Source organism: Poromitra crassiceps (genome assembly GCF_964638095.1).
Source record: "Poromitra crassiceps genome assembly, chromosome: 5".
Taxonomy (NCBI): Eukaryota; Metazoa; Chordata; class Actinopteri; order Beryciformes; family Melamphaidae; genus Poromitra; species Poromitra crassiceps.
In genome coordinates this window covers 6,612,416-6,639,075 of record NC_139642.1, presented here as the reverse complement: position 1 = coordinate 6,639,075, position 26,660 = coordinate 6,612,416, and positions in this window count along the sequence as shown.

Genomic DNA, 26,660 nt, shown 5'->3' with positions numbered 1-26,660 from the left:
CCTCCTCCACTACGGGGGCTCAAAAGTCGCTCATCCCGTTCACGACTCTTCTCATCCCTGGCACCTCAATGGTGGAACGAGCTTCCACCTTCGGTCAGGACGGCCGAATCACTGCCGATCTTTCTTAACACGTTGAGTGCCATGGACGAGATATCTCGTCTTACATAATCCAACCGTTGAGTGCCAAAGACGAGATATCTCGTCTTACATAAACATTTTTTTTTTTTGACGGTGGGACATCAATCAACCCCTTTTACGTCTTCTATATCAATATTGGAGGAAGAGAATGTGTATAATCTATTTTACCGACCACTAAGTGGCGACAGTTCTCTCCAGACAGAGAGAAAGCCACAGCCACGGGTCCGCTGGAGAAAGCCAGTCTAATTTTCAAGGAAATAGCTGGGCGAAAACTCTTTCGATTTCACACACACACACACACACACACACACACACACGCGCGCGCGCGCGCGCGCGCGCGCACACACACACACTCGAGTACCTTTGCGCATAAATAAGACCAGAATCGCAAAAGCTTCTTCAAAGCTCTCAGCCGACACCTCAAGAAACGAACGAGCCAGTTTTACAGTCCAGACTGCCCGAGAGCGGCCGCGGAGCCTCCTCCCTCCGCAGCACAGACGGAGGGAGGAGTTTGGAGACACACACACACACACACACACACACACACACACACACACACACACACACACAATACAGTATACAGACTTGCCCAAGGGCACCCATAATCACAGGCACGTGAGGTGGTTCTAAAAATCCATTTATCTCTAAACTCTCTGAAAATCTCTGAAACCATGCTGTACTCAACGGCTAATATCTACATAACTACTAACTCTGCAAACTAACTCTTTTAGACAGAGAAAGCACACATTCTATTAGTTCTTTTTAGATGATTGGTGTTCACGAAGTCTTAACAGAAAAGAATCCTCGGCTCTTGTAAAATGAGCCAGAATCCTCAAAAAAAAACCTGGCACAACTTACCTACAGGATTGAAAAAACGGCTGGCACTCAATGTGTTAAAAAAAAAAAAAAAAAAAAAAAAAAACAACTAACCTGAACTAAACTTGTACCACTGTTGCTTCAGAAGTTGTAGTTGTCATAGACTGTGTTGCCTAGTTGATTGCTCTATTGCTGACAAAAATGTGTTATTGTAAGTCGCTTTGGATAAAAGCGTCTGCCAAATGACGTAATGTAATGTAAATGTAATGTGTTTTAAGCGTTGGAAACTTCAACACCGTGGCGCAGACTGCCTGCCTGATACATTGATGAAAAACGTGACCTGGACATAACAAGCAATCTAGAAGCAAGATCTATCAACATCCCCCTAGCTATCAACAGCTCCGCTAGGCCAGGCTGCACCGGGACATTTCCTTGGGCGGCTGGCCGAGCAGAGCTTCACTTACCGCGGCCGCCGTAACGTTACTCCCCAGACAGGTAAAGCTTCAGCAGGCAGCAATCTCTCGCAGGCAAGACTGACTGACAACAGCGTTAGCCAATCAGCGCCCGTCAATGGATTTTCAACTGGAGAAAAGGCGTTTGCACATGGCGTGTCCAGACTCCAGTCCAGACCAAGAAGAGCCAAATTCACAACTGTGGAGTGGGCGTGGCTTTGAAGGTCTGGAGCCAGGCTAATCTGATGATGGGGGACCTTGGGACAAAATTGTAGAAAAGGTCCTCTCATAGACCATGCCTGGGAACACCCATGGGCTGGATTCAAGCCAGCAACCTAAGGGCCTGTGTCCATCTAGTGACTTTTCATCAGCTCCGGCTATTTTCAGTTGTTTCCAATGGGGGGAGAGCGTATGCGGGCGCACACGGACGTCTAGAGAAAGTGCGCAGCGCCCAGCGTCTTTTTTCAGAGCGCTCCGGCGTTTTTGTGCGCCCGACTCCCAGCGCTTACAGCTGAAAATATTTTAACTTTTCAGAAAGACGCTGGTGTCGGGTGCTCCTTTTCTGGCAACTAATCATATGGAAAAACTATCGCAACAGAGACAGAAAGGCTCAATTGTGGGAGCAGATTGGCTAGACACTTAATATTTCTGGTGAGTGTTGAGCTAAATCACTGTATGTGTGTTGTTTGCTAATGTTAGCTGTCAGCTATCAAGCTACTACCGCACTGAACTAACGTTAGTGCTTCTTGTATATTGTGCGCTGAGATCAGCGCTTCCCAGCTTACTTCCAGCGTTTAACGTCGGAAAAAGACGCTAGGTGGACACAGGCCCTAAGGATGTCACTGTAACATGTCACCATGGCAGGTGCACCTGTGATGTCACCGGTGATGTCATAGTTGTTGTGGTGATGTCATCGGTGATGTCAGACTTGCTCCTGTGATGTCATTGATGATCTCATACATCCCAAAGTATAATAAGCAATGTTCTTGTCCTATGCCTCTCTCTCTACTAGGGCTGGGCGATTAATCGAATTAATCGATTAATCGACAGAACGAGAGTGACAAGAGCCGCAAAATCGTTGTAAATCAAGCGCACCCCTTCCTTTGCAGCGGTGTGCTCGGCCCCTCCCCCAAAGCCCAAAACACACACCGCTTCATTTCAGCTCGAGTTGTGAATGACTGTCATGTGAACAGAGAGCCACGGCACGTTCCTCCCTCTGCTTATTTCCGTGGTAGCACAAGAAGAAGATGACAGAAGTCACAGAAAGACAGCCGCTGGTCGAGAAGAGAGGTAAAACAACGTATGTGGTGTGGAAACACATGGTTTCGCCGAGTCAGACTTGGAACTTGAAAGATTTGCGCGGTCGTGGCTGCACCAACACGACCTCTCTCCCTCTTTGTTTAATCACTTGAAATCCACTCACAAAGTGGTCTATGACCAAGCAACAAACGAACAAAAAGACAAAGCCCCGTAACTCCTGCCACCGCAACAGTCATCGATTCAGGACACTCTTTACAATGCGACCGCATATTCAACAGCTAAGTTAGAACTTACATTTGACACCTATTTCTTACTAGGTGTAAAGTCCTCCGTAAAGTAGGTAGTTGGCACCATGGCGCAGCGTTGTTTTGCATCGGTAAGATGTTCTCCGTGATAAATGACACCCTTTGATATTTATGACTCACGCTTTTGTTTTCCACATGTTGCATCACTGCATACAAATTAAAATAACAGCAACAATTTAGCGAGGCAGGATGGCCGTAATTTAGCCTACTGATGAAGAGCTCACAGATAAACATTCACAGTAGCCTATTATGAACCTAAACGTGTTATTGTAAGTCGCTTTGGATAAAAGCATCTGCCAAATGAGTAATTTAATGTAATGTAAACGAACGTTACTCAATAACATTCTCATTTGGTTAGTTTTGATGAAATATGAAAGCACTAATTTGCTGTTGGCAACATATGTCCCGACTGTTTTCATTCCACTTAATTAAACAACAGTAAATAAATAGCGTTTTCACTGATTGATCACAGATGTACTGTCTGCGACACTATTTTGGCTGTGAGGTTTAAGGACTACTAGTTCAGATGTTTACCAACATATTGAATGTAGATTAACACATTCACTGCCACCAGTTTTTTTTTTACTGTAGGTAGCTTCTGCCAAGTTTTTTTTTTGAGGATTCTGGCTCATCTTTCAAGAGCCGAGGATTATTTTCTGCTAGTATTTTGTGAACACAAAATATCTCAAAAGAACTAATAGAATGTGTGCTTTCTCTGTCTAAAAGAGTTAGTTTGTAGAGTTAGTAGTTATGTAGGCATTAGCAGTTGAATACAGCATGGTTTCAGCGTCTGAAAATTTAAGCTGAGATAAATGGCTTTTTGTGAAATTCGATAGAACAGTCACTTTAACCATTTATTTTTGGCATCAGTAAGACGTCAGACATCTAAACAATAGTTTTGAACAGTAATTTCCTCCATAACAGCAGGAAACCCCCCTCTCCTTCAAACTCCTCCCTCCGTGTGTGTTCTCCTCTTCCCTCCGTGGCTGCAGCGGGTGTGTGACAAGCGAGTTGCTGTCTGTGCTGCCTGGCTGCCCCTCGTCGGGCGAGTCTGGATGGGCTCGCTCGTTTCTTGGGGTTTCGGTTGAGAGCTTTGATGAAGCTTTTGGGATTCTGGTCTTATTTATGCTGCGTGTTTCAAAGTGTGTTGCACCCATAATCTATTATGCAAATTTGCAATCCCCCACCGCCAGCTCCCTGCGCGAAAGCGAAAGCGTTTTCGCCAAACCATTTTCATGAGAATGGCTTCCTCACGCGGCTGTTTTTTCTTGGCTTTCTCTCGTCTGGAGAGCACTGTCGCCACTTAGTGGGTCGGTAAAATAGATTATACACATTCAATACCTCCCATATTTTAATAGGAGATGTAAAAGGGGTTGATCGACGTCCCATCGTCAATTTTTTTTTTTTTTTTATCGGACGAGATATCTCGTCCAAGGCAGTCAACCGTTGGTTTCTGCTTGACGAGATATCTCGTCCACGGCAGTGAACGTGTTAATAGTTGCAGTTGGTTGTGGCAGTTCACTGCAACATAGTAGGCCTACATATACTGTATATTTATTTTATTTTTAAATCTTTGCACTTTTATTATTTATTTTCACTTATTTATTTATTTTCAATTATATCTAAAATCCAAAGACATCCAATGTTAAAAAGAAAAGCCAGTGTCAATGTTCAATACATTCATGATGTTCTCAATGTCAATGAGTAATCGTGTTAAATAATCGTGATCTCAATATCAATCAAAATAATCGTGATTATGGTTTTTGCCATAATCGAGCAGCCCTACTCTCTACCCACTAGCTCCAATCTCCCTACACTCTCTCCCCAATTCTCTGTTCCACTGCCACTATACTACCTAACCTGCTGCCTTACTTCTGCCTGTGATACTTCAATAAAGCTTGAAAGACATCGCCGTGGTTCTGATCGATCACCTGTGGCGAGTTCTGACCTAAATAATCCAGCATAAAATAAGCGGAAGCTACAACTTCCCTACACTAGGGCTCCATGCAGTGGTGTAGTCTACGTGATACGCAGGTATACGCCGTATACACACTGCCAAATTACTCAGATTTGCGTATGCGCACTGCGAAATGCGCTATGATACGTATCGTTTTCACTTTCCATTCATAAAATTCACCCTGTGTTACAAAGCGCGGACTTTTGGACCCTAGGGGCTTCCGTCGAGCGTGACGTAGCCGTGACGTTGCTTACCCACCAAACAAAACAGTTGCCCAGGTGAGGAGATGCCGTATTCGATAGATACACAATGAAGCGAAAGCAAACTACTCAAACGACACTCTTTCAGTGTTTTACCACCAACGTTACAGAAAGGAATCCTGAGGACTGTGATGAGGCAGCTGCTATCGCAACGTTACCTGATGATATCGTCATACCTGGTAAGTCGCATGTACATTATAATATGAACGTTACTGTAACAGCAGCAGGGGATTGTTTGGTACATTGAATTATATCTAGAACAAGCACAATAACTAGCTAGGTTGATACATCGGGGGGGAGGGGGGGTGTACTGCTGCTGTGTGTGTGTGTGTGTGTGTGTGTGTGCGCGTGCGTGCCCCCGCAGTAAACAACAGAATGCAATGTTTTGATGCAGTGTATCTCCTTGTTTCATTTAGATAAGAATTCGACCTGCTATAGTCAGCATACAATAATGATTGTTATGAATGGGATCCTGAAAAATTTACTTTTGATGTGAAAAAGTGTGAACAACTAACAGGGTTCCCATTGGTCCTTGAAATCCTTGAAAGTTTGTGAATTTGAAAAAAAATCAAGGCCTTAAAAGTTTGTGAAAATACACATGGGTCATTGAAAGTGCTTGAGTTTAGGGCAGCATATGTCCACAGCATATTTTTTGCTGTGCTGTGTTAAAGAAGGCGAGACCATGATCACACAGTTTTTTTTGCATACATTATTATATAGGTGCACTGAATACCCAGGGATGTGATCTAAAATAAGAAAGTAATTTTTTATGTCAGCTCGACTTTAAACGGGAGCTACAGTGTGTTTTTTTTCTATTGCGGTCTTCATTGGGTCCGGCACCTGCCTTTAACACATTCACTGCCAGCCGTTTTTTCAATACTGTAGTTAGCTTCTGCCAAGTTTTTTTTTTGAGGATTCTGGCTCATCTTTCAAGAGCCGAGGATTCTTTTCTGTTAGGATTTTGTGAACACAAAATATCTCAAAAGAACTAATAGAATGTGTGCTTTCTCTGTCTAAAAGAGTTAGTTTGTAGAGTTAGTAGTTATGTAAGCATTAGCAGTTGAATACAGCATGGTTTCAGCGTCTGAAAATTTAAGCTGAGATAAACGGCTTTTTGTGAAATTCGATAGAACAGTCACTTTAACCATTAATTTTTGGCATCAGTAAGACGTCAGACATCTAAACAATAGTTTTGAACAGTAATTTCCTCTATAACAGCAGGAAACCCCCCTCTCCTTCAAACTCCTCCCTCCGTGGGCGTTCTCCTCCGCCCTCCTTGGCTCTGCAGCGGGTCTGTCACAAGCGAGTTGCTGCTGCCTGGCTGCTGCCTGGCTGCCCCTCGTCGGGGCGAGTCTGGATGGGGCTCGCTCGTTTCTTGGGGTTTCAGTTGAGAGCTCTGATGAAGCTCTTGTGATTCTGGGCTTATTTATGCTGCGTGTTTCAAAGTGTGCACCCAGTCTATTCTTGGAACCCCCCACCGTTGTGCGCCACCGCTGTGCGTCAGCGCGAAAGCGAAAGCGTTTTCGCCAATCCATTTTACAGTATGAGAACGGTTTCCTTGCGCTTTCCCCTGCAGTTTTGGCTCGGCTCTTTCTACTCTGGAGAGCACTGTCGCCACTCAGTGGGTCGGTAAAATAGATTATACACATTCAATACCTCCAATATTTGTATAGGAGACGTAAAAGGGTTAGATCCACGTCCCACCGTCAATTTTTTTTTTTTTTTAAGTCGAGATATCTCGTCAACGGCAGTCAACCGTTGGATTTTTTAAGACGAGATATCTCGTCAACGGCAGTGAACGTGTTAATTTCTTTTTGGGATGTGCGTGCCTCCACTGTTTTTAATAGTTGTGTTAACAGTCAAATTACTACCTCTGTGCCTTGATAAGCTAGTTCAAAATAAAGTGTGAAAATACTGTCATACCAGTGAAAACTGTTCAAATGTTCCCCAACAGTAAGCCCTGGGTGTCCAAGACCCTCAAATTGTTCCTTAGCAGGAAGAAAAAAGCTTTTAGAGGGTAACCTCTTAGTCATGCGTGACCTGCAGAAAGAGATTAAACGTGCGATCTGGTCCGGTAAAAAGAAATATAAAGAGAAAATTGAGTCTCAACTCCGTATGAATAACTTACATCTGGCCTTCGTCTTCGTGCTCCCTTGGCTAAGAAAAATAGATATAGGAATTCCTTTGTGCCTGCTTCGATTCAAGCTTTAAATGCTACTTAAGAGAATATAATGTAACATCTATTTTGATGTTTTTACTTATTTTACGTTCTCTTATACAATAGTAATATTGTAGCATTTTCTTTCTGTAATATGTAGCGCTGTGTGGCTAAGTGTCCTTCTTAGACTGCCTTGCATTTGCACTTATCGGCCATGGCCTCTAATTAGGGCTGGGCGATATGACGATATATTTCGTCTGGACGATAGAAAATGTATTTCGTATGATATGATGCTCTATCGTTTATATCAGTGGTTCCCAACCTTTTTACACCAAGTACCACCTGAGAAAGTAGTTGGCTCTCCAAGTACCACCATATGACCGACGTTAAAATACAGTCTATTCAGCTATGCACAGTTCACGCAGGAGGCAAATTTATTCCAACCTGCAGCCTATGTGCAACCTGCAGCAGCTGCACTTGTGCTGGGTTGACTGCTGTCTTCACCTCCTTGTGCTTCATCGTTGCTGCTCTCCTCTACTACACCTCTTTTACGATTCCCTCCCGTTTTGATCCACTTTAGCATCCCTCCTCGTCTTTGTTCACCACTTGTGTAACCATGCGGGGCGGGCAGGTAATTGTGCATGCGCAACAGGTATAGTGTCCGTCAGAAACAAATATTTGTTTCTAAATCTCAAGACAACAAAATAAACCTCAATTTCAATGATCACAAGTTTATTTTCATTCGTAGTATTATTTTGATAGATAAACATGTTTTACAATTGATTTTAAAGTTGGGTTTATTTCATAATTTAAACATTGGGATTCCAGGGATCAAGTACCACCAGCAGGGGGGGGGGGGCGCAAGTACCACCTACCTTGAGAAACACTGCCAATAATATTAATAATTATTATTATTATTTCACTTTCACATGTTTGAAAACTACTACTAATGACCACCATGGATTTTGCACAAAAACTAAAAATTTTTTTTTTTTTTTTTTTTTTACAGAGCCTTCCAAGTACCACCAGCAGGGGGCGCAAGTACCACCTACGGTACGCGTACCGTAGGTTGGGAACCACTGGTTTATATCGTTGTGTTGCAAATCACACTCTTTACGGCAATATTGTCCGTCATTTGGATGACGCTGTGCTTTCTTTTTTACTCACGTCCACAGTCCACACACGCACCAGACTGTGTCAACAAGCCCGTTGCGTCCCTTTGTAAGTGGCACAAATCAGCCGTGAGTAGGCTAAAGAGCAGGGAGATGTTACCTCCATTCCATCCGCCTAGTCTACCCAGGCATTTGCGCTGTGTTAAGTCTGCGTTTGATCCATATTTGCGTGTGTCCTAACGTTAAACCTGGCAAAACATCTCCTCTCATCATCCCAAGGAAATCCCTTGAGGGCTGACAACAAAACGTCTATCGTTAGCTTTAGCTTTTAGCTTTCCCTGTGTGAGTTGTGTTGGTTAACGTTGTTCTTCTTCTTCTACCGTTTTATTCTTCTTCTACTGAACATGTAGGTATTTTGACGTTGACTAAAGGAATACTGCCGCCTAGTGTCAGCTTTTAGATATGATTCCAAATTAGTGCTTAAATCAAACACATCAAATGCTAGTGTCCTCTTTGAAAATCAAACTGGTGGCGTGGTTCAGTTTGTGTTTCATTCTACTGCCCTGCAACTAATTATTATTATTTGTGTTGTAAAGAATAGCCATGCTTATCTGTATTCTGAATGCATGTATCCTTTGTGAGGTTTGACAACATTTTAACTGGTTCAACTGCTACATAAATAAATGGCCATGTGGTCATTTTATATCAACTATAAATAGAATTTACAGAAAATATGCTATATCGTGATATATATCGGTATCGGGATATGAAATGACTTATATCGGGATATGAGATTTTGGTCATATCGCCCAGCCCTACCTCTAATGCACTTTAAACTACACTGGCACTTTGAACTGCTACTTTGTACTACCTTGTGGTCTATTGTGTCTCCATTTTTGTTTTTATGGTCTATTTGTGTCTGCACTTTATTTTCATGTTTTTATCTCGAGCTTTGTATGATTTTATGACTGTTTTATGTTTATGCTTTGCTGCAACCCAAAGTGCCTTCTGGGACATATGAATAAACTCGAACTTGAACTTTCCCATGAGATTATCTTGTTGGGGTGAGTTTCATATCTATGTCTGTGTCTGTCCGTCCGTCCGTCTGTCTGTCTGTGTTGTGTGTTTATCGCAAAATAAAGTTTGTGGATGGCTCTCTAGCTAACGTTAGCAAATGACTTAAAATAAGAAGTGATATTTAATCCATTGTAAGCACACAGAGAAGCCATTCTGGCCTGTCTTTGTTGTTGCTCTCATTGGCCAGGAGACGTTTTCGCGGCAAAATGGTGGTAGCGCTATTGTCTAAATTAAAGCATACAGTTGTCGACTCTTGTCTTCAATACTCTTTGATAGCTAGCTTGATCTAGCTAGCCCGCTGGTTGCTAGCCAGGCTGTGGCCAGAAAATGGCCATGTCAGAAAATGGACAGAATTATAAACCGATAGGCTAGATGTAACGCTACTGTATGTCCATTGCGGTGTTTTTGAGATCACCTGGGAATGCGCTGCACGCACACTGTAGTCAGGAGGACATGAGAACATGGCAATAAAGTATTGCATCCATTTAACCCAGTATGCCTGGAATCTGCTTACCTACAACTCAAATCAAGGACCCCTAAACTGACAAAAATTTGACCATAGACCCCCATTTCATAAGACATTTTAGATGTTTTATTACAGAAATGCATGAAACCCATGACCATCTATCGTTTTACTTCTTTTCAAACTCAAGCTCTCACTCTAGTGCCATCTTCGCTGCGCACGCAGCCACTGGAAGAATATTATTTTTGCTTCAAAAATGATCTTTATATAAAACCAAACCACCCACCAACAAGTGGCGTGGTACCCCTGGGGCTGAGACGGCCACCCACATTCCTCATCCCGTGACTACGTCACGTCCGCTCAGACCCCAGGAGGCCACTCCTTCGTTCTTCCAGCTCACTGTGGACGTGTTATTTGAAGCTCCGTGTGTTAACTCAACGTTTGCGCTCTTAAGCCGAGCTAATTCCGTCTTATTGCCCACCTAAACAAGGCTTACATGGACGAGATTCTTCAGGCTTCGGGGACCCGATCCTGCATCTCTTCACTAGCGGCGATGGACGAGCTCATCATAAGCTAAGACCACCTTGCCTTATTGTGTTGTTAGCACATTTTTGCTACCGCCGTGTAGCTTGCTACGTTCACCCCGGCTGGGGTAACGATAAAGAGGGCAATTCTGAGAGTTTTAACTTGAGTGGTTGCCGCTCTGTTATTGAATAGATAGCTAGCTTGCATCCGTGCGAATATCATCTTGTCTTGTGTGTTAGCACATTGTACTTAGGCTACCGCCGTGTAGCTGGCTGCGTTCACCCCGGCTGGGGTAACGTTGGTCTGAGAGTGTTAACTCGAGGGTTGCCGCTCTCAGTTGTGACTAGATAGCTAGCTTGCATCCGTGCGAATAGCATCTTGCTTATTGTGTGCTAGCATATTAGGCGTAGGCTACCGCCGTGTAGCGCGCTTACGTTCACCCCGGCTGGGGTAACGTTAAAGAGAGTATTAACTCAAGAGGTGTGCTCTCAGTTTTTTAGCTAGATAGCTAGCTCGCATCTGTGCGGCTAGCATCTTGCCATATTGTGCGTTAGCACTTCTGCTACCACCTTCTTTAGCGTTGCACTTGCAGGTTCGCTAGCCTCCGGGCGGCGTACTGCATAGCTTCTGCACGCTAGTTCCTAGCTTCATACGGTACTCCCGCTAACCGGGTACAGCCTGCGGGAGCTTGCTACGAGTTAGCTTTGGTTGACTCGTGCCATGAGCCAGGCTGCTGCCATGGAGAGGGGAGAGGCAGTGAGGGGCTGCAAGGTGTGTAAGGCTACGTTGGCCGATTTTGATCGGCACGATAGCTGCGTGTTCTGCCTGGGGCACGAGCACGCTGCACAGGCGTTGCTGAAGCCTAGGTTTTGCAGCATCTGTGCTGGCTTCAACCTGGCAGTGCTGCGACATAGAGCCACGCTCTTTGTCGAGGAGGACATGCCGCGGGGGTCCGACCACCCTGTCAAGGGAGCGCGTAGGTTGCGCTCGCCGTCGCGGTGCGTCTTTCCCAAATGGGACTTGGTTACGGTGCTGGACGGGCTCGCGGGTCATCAGTTTGAGCCCTTGGACTCCGTCGATCTGAAGTTTCTATCTTTGAAGACCGCGCTGCTGCTGGCCTTGTCGTCAGGAAAGAGGGTTGGTGACCTGATTGCACTCTCGGTGCAGCAGCCTATCGGGGATAATGGGCGCAGGGTTACGTTGCGACCTAACCCGGCTTATCAACCTAAGAATATTAATGCCAGCTTTAGGTCTATGGTCATAGACTTGTCAGCATTCTGTCCCCCGCCGTTCAGTTCGGGCGAGGAGAGACGTTTGCACATGCTGTGCCCCGTAAGGGCGCTCTCGGCCTACGTGGCCAGGGCGCGTTCATTACGCACTTCAAACCAGTTGTTGGTCTGTTTTGGGCAGAGGGCCCAGGGCGGACCCCTTTCCAAGGATCGCTTATCACACTGGATAGTGGAGGCGATTGCTTTGGCATACTCTGGCGTGGGTAAGGTACCCCCGGAGGGTATCAAGGCGCATTCTACACGGGGCGTTGCGACGTCTTCCGCGTTGTTGCGTGGTGTATCGGTGGAGGACATGTGCGCTGCGGCCTCATGGTCCTCTCATCACACGTGTTAGATACTACAGCCTACGTGTCCGGTTCGCGTTTCGTGCATGCGGTACTGTCAATGGCAAGAAGGTAGTGTCGTTGCCGCTCCAAATGCCACACGGTTGGGCATGGGCGATTCGCCATGCGGCTGTGGTTCACCGATGCCTCTCGGGTCGCTCTGAGGAGTGCTCCCGGCAGCAAGGGCGGTTGAATTTGGCACTAGAGTGAGAGCTTGAGTTCGAAACGAAGTAAAACGTTAGGGTTGTGCTACAACCCGGGTTTTACGAGTGAGAACGAGAGCTCTCACTACCCAGCCTTGCTGCGTTGATGCGTCATTGTATGCGTCGTTCTCAGCGAGCTGGAAGAAGGAGTGGCCTCCTGGGGTCTGAGTGGATGTGACGTAGTCACGGGGTGAGGAATGTCGGTGGCCGCCTCAGCCCCAGGGGTACCACGCCACCTGTTGGTGGGTGGTTTGGTTTTATATAAAGATAATTTTTGGAGCAAAAATAATATTCTTCCAGTGGCTGCGTGCACAGCGAAGATGGCACTAGAGTGAGAGCTCTCATTCTCACTCGTAAAACCCGGGTTGTAGCACAACCCTAACGTTTTGTTACTTATGGATTGAATTATAGTGAAATTCAATATCCTTTCAAAAAAAATTGAATATCATGGAAAAGTTAGTTTTTTTCCATAATTCCTTTCAAAAAGTGAAACTTTCATAGATGATAGATTCATTACACACAAAGTTAAATATTTCTAGCCTTTATTTGTTTCATTTTTCATAATTTTGGCCTACAGCTCCAGAAAACCCCCAAAACAGTATTACAAGAAATTAGAATAGTGTGAAGAAAATCAGCAGTTACTTCTCAGTTATGACTGGCTCCAGCACCACTCCCTCTGAATCTCCACCACATTTTTTTATCGTCTTCGCCTGACAATCCGCTGAAGCCCATGGTTATATATATGTATATATATATATATATATATATATATATATATATATATATATATATATATATATATATATATATATATATATAGCTGGGGACCCCTGGAGACCCTCAAGGATCCCTCAAGGACCCCCACTTTGAGAACCCCTAACTTAAGAGAAGTGTTTTTTGTTTTGTTTTTGTCACTGGGTTGTGGAGTGCACACAACCCATCTGACAGAGACTGACAGCTGAAATGGTTTGGGAGTGGTTAATGTAAATGAGGGGCTATTGTCCACTCCCCCCTTACCTGGCTGCCTAGGTGTGAAAAACTTCTCCAACTTTAAAGGCTGATTTCTCACTTTCTTGCTTTTCAGAGTGTGAACATTCAAATAAGCATATCTCCTTCATTTTTTTCAGATTACAATGTGTGACACATCATTTGAAAGCTTACAGTCTGCAGTTTCAGCATCTGTAAAAAAATTAAAAATCACCTTGGCCTACTTGTGGGTCGAAACGCCAGGAGCTGTCACATATAGCCTGACATTGCAGAAATAACACACACCTTAAAAATGAGAATTTGTTTGTCCTCATGTTATTCCATATTTCATGACCATTTCTATCAAGATCTGTGATTGTGTTAACAGTGGATTACTTTGAGGGAGTTGTGTCGCCGGTTATTGGCTGATAGTGATGACGTGCCGATATCACGGCGCATCCCTAGTTGCCATGGCAGTGTAAACCTACCTTGCATAGGGAATGGCAGCAGCTCCATGCGCGTGGCTCTCACACTGTTGAGCTCAGCAGTTATCTACAACAGCAGAAAGGACAGTTGAATGGGAATACAAACATGGATTGAGTGATATTCTGCTCAGTAACTAGATTGATTAGTGGTGTTGGTACCTTTTGTTTGATCAGGCGCATGCTTCTCTCTGTCCTGTCCACCTGCTCCAGTAAATGCTTCAGTGTCTCCTCCCTTACAGACAATGCCATTTGGTCTGGCTCTGCAGGGCAGGGGAGGAGTTTATTGTTTATTGTTTATTGTGGATCCCCATTAGTCTGCACCAAGGTGAGACTACTCTTCCTGGGGTCCAAACACATAACATAAAAAAACATAATACAGTAACATTGCTGATAATTATAACAACAAAGACAAAAAGAGAGTGAATCACCTCACTCTATTACAAATCAAACATTTTAGAAGTTCGTCAATTAGTACAGTGTAGTGTTATATAATATAACATAGCATATTGCAGTACAATACAATACAATTCAACATATGTGAAAGAGTTCAATCTGAAGAGTTGACTTTTAGATTGAAAGTAAATGTTTTAGAAGTCACTGGGACTTGAAACACAGGTCTGTGTTACTCCAGTACACAAAGAACGCAGAGAATACATTTGTATAGTACATCTGTAAATCAATATAGTCCAGGTTCTTATGGATATTTTCGCGCAAGTTCTTGCAAAAGGAATTTGGGGGCCCCTCTTGGGACACCATCTTTGATTTGTCAATAAATAATTAACTGATGGTAATTTCACTGATTAAGTTGTATTCCCTGAGCCTTAAAACCTAGAGGTAGACACCAAAACCACCTTTCTAGGTTGAATAGTAATTGACACAAACGATTTTGTACAGGCTTGGGCACTCTGGCTACATCAAGTAAGCATACCCTGGGCTTCATTTGAACCAAATTTGGTGCTTTTGCGCAAAATGACCCTAATATCTCCCAAAGGGCCTGGACTAATATGAAATCCAATCACTATGCAAGCAGTTTTTTTCAATAGGGGCACCACTGCAATTACGCATTAGGGCTTTGAGTTCAGCAATTTACATACGTACATGCAAAATTTCACTCTATTTTCATTTTGAGATTTGAAGTAGTCAAATGACAATAAAAATATTTACCTTGATTTGACTTTATTTTTCTCTTTTTTCCACTTGGCTCCACATTAGAAATGTCACCGTCCTGAGAGAAAAAAACAGACAAAACAATATCATATCATGTGCCCCTCCGCTTTTAGCCCATTGACTACACTGTACGCATATCTTAAAGTTATGAATATAACCCCGGTTTATGAGTAAGTTGTCTTACTATGGGAAGCAGGATCTCCCTGCGACCTACAGAAGCTATAATTCTATCTAGACCGTCTTCCCTCATTTGTGGAAGTGGGGTCGGATTGAAACATTTCACACTCTCCGCCACTAGGGGCGGTAGTACCATCCCTAGTATATAGGGAGTGGAGGAGGCGTGTTTCACCTCATTGCAATGGACTTCTCGCCCACCCTGGCAAGAAGGGTTCTCTGGTGAGACAACTCATATTATTCATATACTTAATCTTATAATCCTGAGTTTTCTCACTATGGGATATGGTATCTCCTGTATGCCAGACAGCTCAAAGCTCCGACCCAGGAAGGGAAGTTGCCAGGTTCCTTAACTGTTCCCCAAGACCGCCTGTGCCAGGGCTGAGACGTCCAGTCTATAGAACTCATCGCTGCTTAATGTCCTGAATAGGTACTCCCCAAAGAGGGCCCAGGATGAGGACATCCCATGGGTCGAGTGCACATGAAGCCCTGCAGGGGGCTGTGCACCCTGACTCGTATAAGCAAGCTTAATGGCCTCCACAACCCAGTGTGAGAGGCGCTGCTTAGAGATGGGCTTGGCCAAACAAGGCCAAATCCCATGAAGGGATTAAGGTCATGGAGACGCTTACAGTATGTCAACAGAAAACAAGAAAAAATAAAAGAGTAACAGGCAACAGATGCAAATAACAATAACAAAAAAATCAAGTAAAACGACAATGGCTTTCTCAGAAGAAAGATAGGGGTTATGGCCCTCTCTTTGGCACCAATTTTGGAACAGCTTCCACCTGTGACCATATAAGGTTCTGGTGGAAGGAGCCCTCTGCTTTTACTTCATTTCTAACTCGGATTCTCACATATGCTGAAGCCTGCCTAAGCACTGCTGAACTGAATGCTCCTCTTTTTTCTAAAAGAGACCTCTCAAACCACCCAAGTGCACTTAAAGGCATCTTGGCACACCTTGGCAGGTGATTGGCACGCCCACCCACCTCCCTCTATATGGCTCATTTCCACCACATATAACAGCACAGTACAGCTCCACTCTATCTGGTATTACTCGGCTCTACTTGATATAGACTCTGTTTCCATAGCAAGTTTACTTGCCTCCGCCCACACCTGGTCGTCATAGCGACCGCATATCTGCCCTCCGCCCATAGCCGAAGTAGGCTATAAGTATAACGTTAAATTGAAATCAATACACAGAACTTTTAAACTGATTATGAAATACTGGTGCCTCTAAATGACCTACAGTGTACATGGGCAAATGTGACAATCGGCTAGGAGAATTGATATCACTTTGTTGTTACTCAAACTCACATGCATGCACTGCGCGGGGACGGGAGAGGCGCTACGAGGAGAACCCCAGCAGCAACTCAACAGGCAAGACCGCGGCTTCGCCTGCGGCCTAGCGGAGCCAAACTACAAAGGGCTTCCCGAGGAGCGCATGTTAAAGCTGAGCAAGGAGATGGATTTTATTTCACCAGCGCCAAAGGCAGCAACACAAAAGACTAATGGAAATAACATAACAGAAGAGAAGGTAAGCTAACTAAACTGGCATCCAGCATTGACAGTAGATGCCTACAGTAAACACGATTCTGCCTGACCAATCAGTCGTCTGCAGTCTTTTCACGTCACCATATAGTACCGGGTCCACAGCCCTAGAACCTCAACAGAGCAGGGACCAAAAGCAGCACGACTCAACCCAGATCAACCCGGGTTGTCCACGTTTTTGATCGGTGGAATGAGACAAAAAAGCGAGACGAGCTGTGCGGGGCCGCGTTGATACCAGCGGTGGAAATGGGCCACAAGATGTGTCACTGACACATCCCGCGCCATTTGGGAAGGAAGATCATTCTGCTTGCATTCAGCCCGCCAGCTGGATGCTTTTCTCTCTCTCAGACCTACTGCTAGCTAGCTAGCTTAGCTCAACGTTACGTTAGCTTCAAGATCTTAGCTTCTTCGGTGGACGATTCCATTTTTCCTGCTCCTTCGTATAGAAGAACAGAAGAACAGCGGACGGTGGAAAGCTGGGCTGCTCCATCCTGCCCAGCCACATCTGCGTTTGAGTGGCAGACCTGTTCCTTGAAGCTAAGTAGCTTGTTTTCTTTGTTTTGTTACGCGCGCTAGCCTCTGGCTAGCTATCCCATCCTAGGGCCGCTATTTAGTTAGTCGTTCTTGCACGTGGCCGCGTTAGCTTGCTAGGCCTACGGCTTACAGGCCGTTTAGCTTAGCTTATCGTCCGGGTGGGAAACTCGTAGCCAGTTAGCTTTGAGGGCTGCTAGTTAGCCCCGTCTTTGCTAGGCCAACACACCGCTAGCTTTGTCGCTAGCCCCCAGCTGTAGACTGCAGCTATCGCTACTGGGCTAGTAGCTAGCATCCCCCTCTCAACCATACACACTCCGGTTCCACTCAGGCTTGTCATACGGACCGACGCTTCCCTGTGGGGTTGGGGTGTGGTGTTCGACGGGCTTTCACTAAACGGGCGGTGGGAAGCCCAGGAGCTTCGCCACATAAACGTCCTAGAGTTGGAGGCAGTTCGCCTCGCTCTATTTAATTTAATTTCCTACACGGTCACCATGTGCTCATACGCTCGGACAACACCGCCATGGTCACTACTACTGGGCTGCCAATGTTAGGGCTTTAATGTTCTGGCGGCAAGGGACTCCTGGCGACTTAAAGATTGGGGGCCCCCTGTGGCTGAAAATGGAGGCCAGCTCTCTTGCAACCTGTTCTTTACCAGCACTGTTATTTTCTAAGCCAGAGAAGCCTGGGACTTTACAACATTTAGGTTTTGTTGTGAAAAACTCCCTCAGAATTCTAAACACCAAGTCAGGAATGTTTTGGGTCTACCAAATGTCTCTGTCCATACACCAATTTGTTTCAATCACTCTTTTTTTGCTTCCATGGTCGGACAGAAACTATCATGCCTGGAGTGAGAAGGGGCTAGTTTCCATCAAAGACCTGTACACAGATGATCATTTTGCATCATTTGATCTACTGAAGAAGAGATTTGAGTTGCCTAACACGAACTGGCACAGATTCCTGCAAATCAGAAATTATGTTCGATCCAAGATGTTTGATAACCGGACCATGGCCTCTACTGAGAGGATTAGAGAAGCATGGCAGGGGGAACTTGGTATTGATCTATCTGAAATTATATGGGAAATGAGTTTGTCTGTGGTACAACTATGCTCAGTTAATAGTAGACACCAGCTGATTCAATTTAAAGTCGTTTATCGCCTTCACTATTCTAAGCATAAGTTGCACAAGTTCTTCCCCTCTGTCTCACCACTGTGCGACAGGTGTCGGACCTCTCTGGGCTTCCCCACAGCTGTGCAACAGTCTCTGACACTGGGGACAACTGTTATCATCTCGGTCATAAGGATGGAGAGGCTCAGATCCCTGAGAACCAACTCACTTCATAAGTTTAACTATTTGGGACCCATTTCTGGCCTACCTCGACGAGGTTGGGGGCGGTGGGGTGACTTGCCCAGTTGGTACCTCTTGTAGGCTTGCCGCGGTAGTAGGTGTTACCGGTGTTACACATAACATGCCCACATAACATGCCCACCGGTAACACCTCAACTCCGCCCGCTCGTGACAGTTCCAGCATGCGCTCAGCTGCGCTGGTATATATTACAAACGCTCCCTCATTTCCTGACTGTCTTGAGTTCATCATATCTCTGGTTAGACAGACCAGCAAGTAACGTTAGTTGTACACACATAGGTAAGACCTTTATCTAAGCCTGTGTGGATTCTCTTGCCACTGCCATCTCTGGAAATGTGGTTTCAACAGAGCTAATTATCCACTAGCATTGATGACTTAGCTGTGATAAAAGCATATGCTACTCAGCAAATCATCATTGCCTGGCTTAATGTTGCTTGCTGGTAATGTATCCCATGGCCAAAAAAAAATCCCCAGATTTTTCGCTAACGACATTAGTTTATTTTCTCCAGGTGGAGAGTCTCTCCCCAGTGTGTAACATTATGTGAGGCTGAGCTGACAGTGTTGCGAACACTGAGAGCAGAGCAGCAGCAGGGAGGGGAGGGGTTGACTGACTGGGGGAGAAACCTGACATCTCTACCACACTTGCATTGGTGTTAAATTAAAAATCCGGACCGTGAGCACTGCTGAGGAGCTCTGGAACTTGCCTGTCATTGCCTGTCTTACTGCTGCTTGCTGTGGAGCCGTGGAGTATGGGGAGCGTGTAAAGTAGCTTGTGTGGCCAGGCGTGCGCTAGTGCACCTATGCCCCGGGGCACATTCCAGCTGTAAATTGGGGGGAATAGCCCGTTCCGGGTGTTCTCCCTGGTTGCAGATAGGATCACCCTGCATGATTTAGCATGACTGTATCCATCCCACAAATTGGGAGTGGGCTTGGAGGAAAAAGGAACAGTTTGCGAGCCAACATGAGGAGCTCGAGTGGGAACAGGCTTTGCAGAACATAGAATACATGGAGAAGCGGGGAGAAAGTGTTTCGACCCACGTGGAGTGCCAGGATGCACTCCGGTGTAATCCCCATTTCTCGTGCACCATGAGGCACGAGTGGGGTTACCACCGTTCTGGTCCTCCAGGCAAACTTCCCTGTTAGGATGAGGCCGGGTAAGAGCATGTGACATTTCGCTAGAGCCAGAAGGTCCAGACCTGGGTGGAGTCTGGTGCCGTCCCATCCCATCCCGCCACCAGAAACTGTCTGGGATAAAGTCCTTTGTGACTCTGCCGTGGGGGAGCGAAGGATATGGCTCTCTACTCTGGCAGAGGATTTTTCTCTTCCTCCAGAATGAAAGCTGTCTCGTCCTGGCCATTTTTATGAATGAAAATGAAAAATTTGGGTGGAGCTAGGAGCCTGTGAAAAATCAATGTTCAAATCAATGTGGAACTTAAACTAAATTACCACAAAGATAAAATAAGTTTGTCAAAAATCAACCTGAGTGGGATGGTCATAATGGATTACCTACTGTATCTCAAGTGAGTGGCATATCTCTGCAAGTTGATTTTCATACAGTAGCACGCGGAATGGAAATGAGAGGCTGCCACGGCGGTAGTAAAACCACATTCAAATATAACGTGTTGTATGCTTTGGAAAATGGTCAGTAGATATTTAAAGCATGCATGAATTTTAGTAAATGGGATAAAACGCAGAGTGAAGAAGTGGAAAATTGCTGACAGCTGAAAATTGCTGACAATGCCAGGTTGCCATTGTAAATAAGAATTTGTTCTTAATGACTTACCTGGTTAAATAAAGGTTAAAGTCCCTGGAAACCAGAAATATTTTTTTATTATTTAGCATTTTGAGTTCATCACATCACAGGAACCTATGTTAATAAGCCACCAGCCAAATTTGAACGATGATGAACGTCGCAAAGTATATAAATTTAGGTTTGACAGTCATGACAAAAGTCATGAGAATCAATTTGATTTTAGAGTGTATTTTCTCCCACGGACTGTGTGGGCGTGACGTGTCTCGTCTGCAGCAGGTCTCCGAGAGAGAGAGAGAGAGAGTCTCCGTCGGAGAGAGAGAGAGAAGGAAAGAGAGATGGAGTGTGTGTGTGTTTGCGCGTTGCTCGGCGAGAAGAAGACATCTCTGCCGCTGCGAGTGCACAGCGCTACTGTGTGTGTGTCAGTGCGCGTGTGCATGCGTGTGTGTGATTCGATTAAATCTTATGACGTGATAAGATCATGCATTTTAGCACCGCGCGCACCGCTCTCTTCAATGAGGAAATGGAAATCCAGACCTTGTAGAAAAGTGTCGATTTTGGGGTTAGGGTTGAAAGTAATGTAAACCACTTTCTGAGGCACACAATTACTCACATAAGACCCTAAATTTAATAGTTAGAAGGTTTTTGTGGATTTTGGTTTCCAGGGACTTTAAATAAAAAAATAAAAAAATATTATATATTTGATATGCTAATATTTCTCCCTCTTACCGCTTTGCGTTTGTTCTTGACAGTTTGGTTTCCCTCAAAATGTCCACTGTTGTCCGCCCAGTCTGCATTGTCAACCATCCAGTCCCACTGCTGCCTCTGGTCTGAGGCCATCTGAGCTTTCTTCTGTTTTTCCTTCTTCCTCTGTTTTGGGTTCTTCTTCTGTTTTTTTGTTTGAGCATTAGTATTTGGGGCTGTAGCAGCAGCAGCTTTCTTCTGTTTTGTTGGTTTAGATTCCTCTTGTTTTAGTGTTTGTCCAGCCATTTCCTTCATTTTCTTTTGCCCTTCTCTCCGCCTGTGGTGGAAATGAACATAGGAATTTAGACCAGTGATTCTCCACCTTTTTCACATCAAGGACCCCTAATTTGGTCCACATTAGAAGCCATGGATCCCCATTTGATGAGATTTTGTCTATCAGCCCAAAGGCTGCCAATATTTGTATTGTTAGATATGATTTTGTCCAAAAGAGATAAATAATACTAGTAACACTTTGACAACAAAAATATTAATTATCTAACTTACTGTAATTGTAAATTAAATAATAGTGAAGTTTACAATTCATCCATTTGCTGGGGACCCCTGGAACCCCCTTTAACCCATTGATACCTGATGCAGCATTTGCGTGTATATCCCTCATTTGTGTGCATATCCCTTTAAGACCGCGAACCACGTTAACGCGGTTCGCGGTCTTAAAGGGATACACACACAAATGCTGCATCAGGTATCAATGGGTTAAGGACACCTGTTGGTCTCGACCCACTGATTTAGACAAGCTACAATGCTAAGTTAAGGGTAGAGCCATGTGAAATCTGTTTTGTTTTTTTCAAAATTCCATTTTATTTTTCCCCAGATTCTGTTTATTCATTTTATTTTTTGTGATTAAATACAATATAAATAAATAAATAAATAAATAAATAAATAAATAAATAAATAAATAAATAAATAAAATATGACAGAGGCAAAATATATTAGCCTCGACACGGCATTTAGACCATACACTGTATATTTAGACTGTGTTTCGCACAGACGTTTATTAGTGTGGCACAACACGGTTCCGTTGAGGACGGCTGCAATTAAAGTGGAGAAAGAAAGATAAAATAGTGAAGGAACTGGCCAGACAGGTCAGAGAAAATGACAGAATCTGTCTATGATTTGGGATATTTCTAAGCTGAAAAAGAACGAAAACTCTGTGGAGTGTGTCTATTGTAGAGCGTAACGCTACTTGCGTTACGTAAATCAATATGATTGCTAATCAAGATTAAGGCTAGTTGTAATGCTGGCTAGTTGATCAATATGACAGCTAGTTGCTGCATTCATTTTTTGATGTGGCTTTTTTTGAGGAGAAATATAAAGAGCTAGGGATGCACCGATCCACATTTTTTCACTTCCGATCCGATTCCGATACCTGAATTTGGATATCTGCCGATACCGATATTATGCCGATATATTTTTCTTGAATATACAGTATAGGCAAATTTGGCCAATTAAAGATTTAAAAAAATATATACCTTGCAAAAAGCAGACAAAATTAAGAAAATATACAAGGCAAAGAAGGATACTATTATACATGGGCAAATTACGGCCAGCGCCCCCTGTGCGGCCTGACTGACTTTCTTGGGGAGGAACAGAAATTGAGTCCCACAACCTGACAACCATGCCACTTGATTATTCCCGGCAGAGTAATTCCGGAGCAGCGGATTGAGTGGCCCTGACCACATGACCCTTCCTAGAGGGCTGACCGTGGGTAGCTACTGGGACGTAAGTTGGGGCTTGGCCAGCCCCGGCTGGGTCACCTGGGCGAGGGTGTATGATGTTGCGAGACCCGAAACATCCTATGACCCCAGGGTACATCACTGAGGATACGTCCCAGTTGCATCCATGCAATGTTTTATCTTTATTGTATACAGTTGTATGCACTTTAAGAAATAAAATTAATGATTTTTCTAAAAAGGAAACCAATGTAGACATGGCTTATTTCCCCTTGTATAATTACTGTTGCTCTTTAATAACGCAAAAGTAGTTATTATCCGATTACTCGATTAATCAATGGATTAATCGGTAGAAATTAGGGATGGGGCCGATCCGATCCAATATCGGTATCGGGTGCCAATATTGGCACTAATTCACAGATCGGATCGGAATCATTTTTTTGCAATTCCAGCCGCATAATAGTATCCTTCTTTGCCTTGTATATTTTCTTAATTTTGTCTGCTTTTTGCAAGGTATATTTAAAGGGATACACCACTTTTTTGGAAGTTTAGCTCATTTGCCACATCCGCCCAACATAACCAAGATACACCATGCCTTACCGGCACTGTCCGCTCAGTTTACAGTGAGCTACAGTCGTGAAGTTAGTAATTATCACCATAGAATGGAGGCTAATGGTGCAGCTGTTGAAAATCTGCCAAAACACACATCTCACGGCGCCAAAATACATGTGCTTCGGGTACTCACCACACGATGAAATGTTAATCCAAAATGCACATAATCTGTCTTTTTGGAAGGAAAAGAGGTCGGCGGCCATGTTTGGAAAGTAGTGCCGGCTACCTCTTTTCCTTCCAAAAAGACCAATTATGTGCATTTTGGATTCATATTTCATCGTGTGGTGCCTAGTTCCTCATTGCGCGGCTCGCGAGACGCTGGCGGCTCTCGAAGCTTTAGTTGGCGGCTCCAAGAAATTGCACAAAAAAAAAAAAAAAAAAAAAAAGTCTTCCCCCCCCGCTCTCCCCCCCTGAGAGAGAGAGAAAGAGAGACGGAGACAGAGATGGAGAGAGAGGGAGCAAGAGACCGAGACAGATAGAGAGGGAGAGAGAGATAAACAGAGAGAGCGAGAGACGGAGACAGAGAGGGAGAGAGCAGGGGAGGGAGAGAGAGCGCACTCGCACACAGCTGCTCGTTAACTTCACTTAACTTCACACACTACTGCAGCCTAAGAGATATGTGAGTGAGTAGCCTATTCCCAGTAAAAAATAATAATACCAATGGTGTGCAAATATCCACCTTATTTTTGAATGCCCCGCTGTAAAATAATTATGGGTACAACGTGACTTGATTGTTGCAGCTTGTGCATTTTCTCGTTAAAACTCCAAGGTGGGGGGGAGTTGCTTGTCACAATAAATACACTCGTTTGATGACTTATTTGAGGGAATGTAATAATTGTATCTATCACATCCGCTATTTCTGTTGCTCATTGAACAACTCTGGATATTTATGGATGAGATTTTTGCCAAGCTGGACTTGATTTGCTCCGTTCGCCTGCAGCTTTGAAACATCGTTTACAGACGGGTCACGGGTCAGCAACGTAATGAGGGGGGGCTGGGAGGATTACACCGGAAGAAGCACCCATACGCATCATGGCAGCTAGAAATAAGGAGGATAGGCTACTTAACCATAAAATAGGATACCAATATTAATGCAACAGCATCCTGTCTTTGAGATGTCATTTGCAGATATTTAGGGCCCTATTCTCCCACGGGCCTTAGGCGCAAAAACTGGCCTTAAACGCAAAAAAACGTGCCTTGCGCCTGCCTCGGGAAGATAGCAACATGGCTTTAGGCCCCAAAATGCGCTTTACGCTAAACAGGCGTGGCGCAGTGCCAGAATAGGCCAGAATGGGCGTTTCGGCCTTAACTCATTGAGTGCCAATGACGACTATCGTCGTCAATTCAAATAGTAACGTAGAGTGCCAATGACGACTAAAGTCGTCAATTGCGTTTTTTGACGGTGGGACGTGGATCAAAGCCTGATGCATCTCCTGTGAAAGTATGGGGGGTGTCGAATGTGTAGAAGCTATTTTACGGACCCATTAGGTGCTCTCCAGATTAGAGAAAGGTGAGGAAAAACAGCAGAAGAAGCCCTGTGATGAAACGGAAACCGATGCTGGAGCCAGAGCCGTATAGATTGCTCTGGCTGGAGCTAACGTTAGCTGCGAACAGCAGTCAATCCGCTCCCACAACTGAGCCCCTCTGTCTCTGCTGCATAGTTTCTCCACACGATTAGCCGCCAGAAAAGCAGCACCCGAGGCCGAAGGGCCAAACCATTCTCAGCAGTCCGGTTTGGCTTTTCGGTGTCGCGCTGGGAGCCGGCGCACAAAAATGGAGCGCTCCGAAAATAGACGCTGGGTGCGTGTTAGGCTGTGTGTTAGTGTGGGGATGAGTTTCTCTCAGCTCCGCCGGCATGCAGGCTGTGTGTTGGTGGGGGGGTGAGTTTCTCCCAGCTCTGGCATGCAAGCTGTGTGTTGGTGTGGGGATGAGTTTATCCTAGCTCCATGCAGAGATTCGTCGCCTGACACACGCAGCAGAGCGAGCAGAGCCACCAGAGACACTCCCAGGAGGAGGAGTTTGCAGTTGAGGGGGGTGGGGGTGCTGTTTTATTGAAGGAAATTACTGGTCAGATGTTTCAGGTCAGAAAATATTAGCTTCAGAGTCAGTGATTTGCTTGAAATGCTTCATTTCACAAAAGGCTCATTATCTCAGCTTCTAGTCTGAAACGTCTGTTTTTGGTGAAATCAACCTATCTTCTCCGGCTGATAACTAAAGAACGGAAAATGATATCAATAAACTTTTTTTTGCTGATGATACAATAGAGTCTCATCGTTCTTTGTGCGTGTTCGGTGTTTACATAGTAATATCACACAATATTCTGTGGGCCTCGATAAATCACTGAAAACGCTCTGAAAGGGCTGGCACTGGGAGCATCCGTTTTCCAAAAGTGGCTGGCACACAATGAGTTAAATACCGGCCTAACGATATCTTCTGCCCTGGGGTTAATTTAGGGCTTAGCGCTTTTCAAAACCAGGCCTATTCAGTGCGCCGGTTGCGCGGAGCTCTCCTCTGCCATCTGACTCTCTGTCCCCCCTCTCTCTTGCTCATCAGACACGACTGCTGGAAAAAAAGTTTGCCGGTTCTCTCTCTCTCTCACTCCCTCACACATCAGACAGCAGACAGATGTGAAATCTCCCAGTATGCATTGAGACGCATTGAGGCGAATCCGTTTGAGAAGAAATAGCAACCAAATCAGCTTAAATAGGGTAAGTGGTAGATCGAAATAATATTTCTCTTAACACAATTGCAATTGTGGAACATTTCAATATTGGACAAAATCAAATCGCGAAATCAAATCACAACCCTATGTGAAACATATATGTCATCCTAGGGGCTATATATACTGTATCCCTCGCAGATTTAACGTGATTTAGATAAGTGACAGCGTAACGCGGTTCTACTGTCATGTCATCAATCATCATCTCACATCATCAATGACATAATCCTGGATCACGACTTGGATTTCCTCTGCCTCACCGAAACCTGGATCAAACAAAACGAATACCTCTCCCTCAATCATGCCACTCCCCCTGGCTACACCTACTTACACCAGCCCCGTGCTGCAGGTCGGGGTGGGGGCCTCGCGGTTCTCCACCGTGCCTGCTTCAAGGCTAAACTTGTCTCCCTCCCCCCCACCACATCATTTGAATGCCTTGCTTTTAAGCTTACTGGTCATCAACCCGTGATAACTATCCTGATCTACCGGCCCCCCACACCTTCCCCCGTGTTCACATCTGAATTATCCGACCTCCTCATCTCTGTCTCCCCCACCGCATCCATCCTCCT